Source organism: Dermacentor silvarum, chromosome 10 (genome assembly GCF_013339745.2).
Source record: "Dermacentor silvarum isolate Dsil-2018 chromosome 10, BIME_Dsil_1.4, whole genome shotgun sequence".
NCBI classification, from domain to species: Eukaryota; Metazoa; Arthropoda; class Arachnida; order Ixodida; family Ixodidae; genus Dermacentor; species Dermacentor silvarum.
Genome location: NC_051163.1, coordinates 11,546,289 through 11,551,666, shown reverse-complemented (window position 1 = coordinate 11,551,666; position 5,378 = coordinate 11,546,289). Strand labels below are relative to the sequence as shown.

The window sequence follows — 5,378 nt, the reverse complement described above, 5'->3', positions numbered from 1 at the left end:
CTCTTTAGCGGAGGTCCATGCAGAACTCAATCGCCTCAAGACCAATTCCGCGGCCGGCCCCGACCACATTTCTAACACGATGCTTAGGAATCTAGATGACGCCTCTATTCACGCCCTCACCGTCTACCTTCAAGAGTGTTGGGCGAGCGGTACCATCCCGCAGGAATGGAAGTGCGCCAAGCTAGTCTTCATCCCCAAGCCGGGAAAAACCACCCACCTTGGCCAACCTCCGTCCCATCTCTATCACGTCCTGTGTTGGGAAGTTAATGGAACACGTTATCCAGTCCAGACTTCTTCGCTACCTCGAAGACAACCACCTCCTACCAGACACGATGTTCGTTCCATCCTCACTTAGCAGCCCCGACATAATGCTTCTTCTCCATCACCAGGTAGTCATGCGTCGCACACTAGACACGAAAGTCATCGTCGGCCTCGATGTTGCCAAGGCCTTCGACAATATCCTCCATGAAGCGATTCTTCAACAACTCCAGACTCTCGGCGTCGGACATCGCACGTATGCATACGTCCGAGACTTCCTGACCGACCGCAAGATACAACTCAGCGTCGGCACGTGACATCCCTCCATCATCTCTCCTGGCAACCGCGGCACGCCGCAAGGCTCAGTGCTCTCGCCGCTGCTTTTCAACGTTGCACTGATAGGCCTGCCCAAGCTTCTGGCTGACATTCCCCACCTACACCAGCGTTTATGCTGACGATCTTACTCTTTGGATCACACACCAGTGACGGCGACATCGAAGAGACTCTCCAGACCGCCATCGATCGGGTCGGAGGCTATCTGGATACAGTTGGCCTCAGCTGCTCGGCGACTAAGTCAGAGTATATAATCATCCCGTCCCCAGGACGACGCCCACCAAAAATACTTCCTGAGATCAACCTCCAGATGCAAGGAAACCCCATCCCTCGTACAGATCACATCAGGATTCTGGGCCTACACCTACAGGCAAACGGCAGCAACAATATCGCTCCAACGCATCGACCAGTCGGTGCTACATATCGGACGTCTTCTCAAGCGAGTCTCCAACAAGCCCGAGGTATGCGAGAGTGCAACCTCCTGCGCCTCGTCCAAGCCTTCATCTGCTCCCGCATCACCTACTCCGCACCTTACTTAGGTCTCATCCGCGCCGAAAGCGAACGGCTAGAGGCGTCACTTCGAAAAGCATACAAGACGGCCCTGGTCTTCCCATGTCACAGCTACTCACAAGCTTATGGCTCTTGGCATCTCCAACACCGTGAGCGAACTGATCGAAGCTACCCTCACCGCCCAATACGAGCGGTTGTCACTCACACACGCTGGCCGCGCGGTACTGCAGCAAGTTGGGATCTCACCAACGAGGGCGGCCCCCAATTATATTGACCTTACACAGGAATATCGTCAAAATCTCCGAATACCTCCCATTCCCAAACGGATGCATCCGGAACACCACGCCGAGAGACGGGCCGATCGTGCACGACAGTTCGAGAAACGCTTCAGTGGACGTCCAGATGTCACGTATACGGACGCCTCTTACCACCCCTCGAAACCAGCGATGGTGGGCAGCCCTCCCCCGCACCGCAGCTGGTACACAGCCTGCAGCATTCGCAACGCAGAAACAGTCACCGCAGTAGAGGGTTGCCATTGCGCTTGCGCTAGCTGATCCTATTACCAAAGTCGTCATAAGTGATTCTCACAGGCGATCCGCAACTACGATGCCGGCCGTATCTCTCGCCCGGCATCACACATTCTGCATTCTACTTCCCCCTCCTCCACATCCCGCTTACTCCTGTGGGCTCCAGCCCATGAATCGCTCAGGGGAAACGTCCAGGTGCATACACTTGCTCGAGATCTTAGCTGCCGAGCCGAGTGTAGGATCCACCGCCCCGATTCCCCTGACACCACTATCTCGCGGGATTCTCTACTCACCACTTACACGGACATCCTCCAGTACTACCGACTCGGGAGATGCATATATCCTCCCGCACACCGTGATCTAACAAGGCGCGAGGCCGTCCAATGGCGCAAACTACAAACAGGTAGCTTCCCACACCCCCTCTTATACAGTAAAATCTTTCCGCAACAAATAACGCCTCGGTGCAAACACTGCTCAGCTCCGGCCACTCTCATACACATGGCGTGGACTTGTACGCACGACAACACAGACAAAACAAACAAGCCAGAGTCGTGGTCCCTCCTGCGTAGCTCCGAGCCAGCAGACCAACGTCGGCTCATCCAGCGTGCGGTGGAGGCCGCGGAATCCCAAGGGATCCCCGCCGACCTCCTCTAAGCCAGCGCAACCGGTCCTTGGACTCGTCCCCTCTTTTTGGGCGAAATAAAGAATTCACCACCACCACCACTCAATCACCCCCGCGCAAGCAAGGAAGCGGGAAGCCAGCGCCGGAGGGCGCGGGGGGGGGGTGGGGGGCTCTACTTTGCCAACAACCGCGCTCGTCGCTCGCTCGCCCGCACAGTCTCTTATCTCCACCGGCTCTGACCTTTATGCGCCGTGCATTCGCCGCTCAGTTTCCGTTTAAGCGATAGACCGCACGTACCTTCGCCCGCTGCGCGGCGTATGCGCTCGCTGCCAGCGTTTTGACAGTCGTTGGCTGCAGTCATTCAGTGTGATCTATTCATGTTTGTTTGCGCGCTCACACCACGCTTGTTCATTCTTCAGTTAGTAATAGTCGGGCCACATTTTCCAACGCACGCTACACATGCAATACTGCCCAGATCGGCAGTGCAGCACTACAGGTGTGTCCCTTCGCACGCGCTGCCCACCGTAAGCGCTTCTCATCAACACCACCGTTTCACACGCGCCTTCTTGTGGTCATCGAGTCTCTCTTCATGTCGGTCTACTTACGCCGCAGCACACCTGCTTACTTAATCAGCTCATGTTTACTACAATTCATATTGCTACCAAAGCCGCTCACCTTACTTCGTATGACATTGCTGTTTGCTATCGCATTCATTGCTTCGCCCTTAGGGCGAAACTGTGACATTTTTTCTCATGCAGCCAACAGTTCGGGGGACGTGCCTAGTGCGAGCCTGAGCGAAAAAGCGCTCGCTTGCCGGACAACTGTGCGCATGCGCTCCGGCAGCTGTTGATCGCCGTGGTTTATCTGGGCCATCAGGGTCGTTTAACGTGTATAGAAAGCACGACACACGAGCGTTTTGGCATTCAGCCTCCATAGGAATCGGGCCACGAATGTAACGCTCGACTTCGTGCTCAGCAGGGCAACGCCATATAGCCACCGAGCCACCGCGGCAAATTAGCTTGATTAATTTAACGGCCCCATGGTGTCATTAGCTTGTATGCGCGCTCCAGTTGGTCTATAAGTTGTTAAGTCGAAGGAGAACCAATGCGTATTGATATAAAAACGTCGGGTCGAAGGAGAACTTAACGTTTATCGCCGCAGCGCTGCAACGGCCAGCGGAGAAGGCTTACGGGAAGCGGAGACAGGCTGGCAATGCAATGCCTAAACTTTATGCAATGCAAAGGCATTATGCAATGCCTAAACTTGGGCACCCTTATCTGCAACCCCGCGTCAAGCGGCTTGACGGGATCTCCCTTGAGAGAGTCCCTTTTGAAGCGTGCTGTCTCTTTTAAAGATTTGTGCACTACGTTGAATGGGCTCCACATTTTACAGCGAAGCTGGTAAGTGCTCAGTCTTCGATGGTCGTGTCCGCGTGTAGAAAAAAAAATGTTGCAGTGGCTTAGCTCGGCTATGCCAGGATATACGTAGCGTTAGCAAAGGTTCAGCTGATTATTCTTAGCTTTCCTGGTTGTCTAGATTGTCAGGATTAGCTTGATTGTCATGCTTACTGCTGCTCCAATGACACACACAAACGCCAGTCAGAAGCGCAGCGGCTCCAGCGCAGTGTCAGACGGCGACTGCACAGCAAGCGAGCGCCGGGCCAGTGCGTCTACCACGGCTACGACGTCACTCCTCTGGAATGCGCAGACCGGGCGGCGGTGAGTCCGCGCGGCGGCGGCGGAGTGCGCGAGAGGTGCCGGCTCCGGTGGCTCCGGTGCGCAAGCCGTGTGACATCACTGATCCTTGCGCATGCGCAGCACGGCTCTTGATGTGGCGCGCGAAACGGGCTTGGCTAGGCCAGTGTAGCTAACGCTACAAAAATTATCGCAGTTTCACCCGAAAGGCGAAGCATCAATTGCGATGGCAAATTAGTAGAGAGCTATACGGAGGGATAGTAGTTTTATCAGCTGTATAAACTTGGACATGCAGCAGAACCAGCAACGCGCAGGACTGTTGACGCCGTCAGGGTTTTCCCGTTCGCACTGAACACGCGCGACGTTGGTGACTGTTGCCGGTGCCTCTGGGGGCGGCTCGGTGGTTTTCGACGAGATCAGAACGGGACACCCGTCGAGCTGCTTCGGAAATCTTACCACCTTCTCGCCTCGCAACGTTTTTATATAAATACGCATTTGGTGCCGCAGCTAAACGTCGCCTCCCCTACCTCCCTCCCGTCCCCCACGGCCTATCGCGCGACGGAAGAAAGTGCGTTTGCTCTCTATATATGGTGATGGTAAAGGAGGAAAGAGACGCTTAATTCTGCAGCCCTTCAGGGAGCACGGCGCAGAACGCGCGTTTGCTCTCCGACGTGCGTTTTGCTCCCCGTGAAAGCGTGCGTCCCTCGCGCCCTTTCACTCGCATATACAGCGTCCGGAGCGCGGCGACGATTTCTTCGCCGTGACCTCATACGGAACCTCACGGCGATGGCGGCGACAATGCCGACGGCAGAAATTCGCTTTGGAGGGTCCATATAATTGCTATCGCAATAAAACTCATTGTCCGTATGCTGTATGTGCGAGTAAAAGCGCGTGAGGACGCGCGCTTTCACGGGGAGCGAACGCACGGCGAGATTAAACGCAACCTCTTCCGTCGCGCGAAAGGCCGTGGGGGGACCGGAGGGAAGGAGGGGAGGCGACGTTTAGCTGCGGCACCAAATGCGTATCTTGCGATCGGGCGCAAGGGGAACTGGCGACTCAATCACGCACGCGAAAGGAGCAAAGCGCGAAGGCAGCACAGGAGGGAAGGAGTGCAGCTTTTGCTCTCTGAGCAATTAACTGCGTACTTCTACTTTGCGCGGTGACGGTCGGTCGCGCACACCGTATCTTGAAAGTGATATACAACATGGCTCCTACCTTTCTATGCATTGCGCTTTCGTCGCTCAGTTTCTGTTGAAGCGATAGACCGCATGAACCTTCGCTCGCTGCTGCTGGCGCGCTTGCTCACGCCAGCGTTTAGACAGCTGTGTGCGGTCAAGCAAACAATTCGCAGAACTGTTGACGGCGGCGGTGCTTTGCCCGTGTTCGCACAGAACGCGTTCGGCGTTGGGTACTGTTTATATGAAGATAGTGCCA

At 55.4% G+C, this 5,378-nt stretch overlaps 1 pseudogene; it reads left to right on the top strand.

The window, feature by feature from the left end:
• Positions 1-266: 266 nt before the first annotated feature.
• On the top strand, positions 267-2,282 carry LOC125940987 (uncharacterized; annotated as a pseudogene).
• The last annotated feature ends 3,096 nt before the right edge of the window (positions 2,283-5,378 follow it).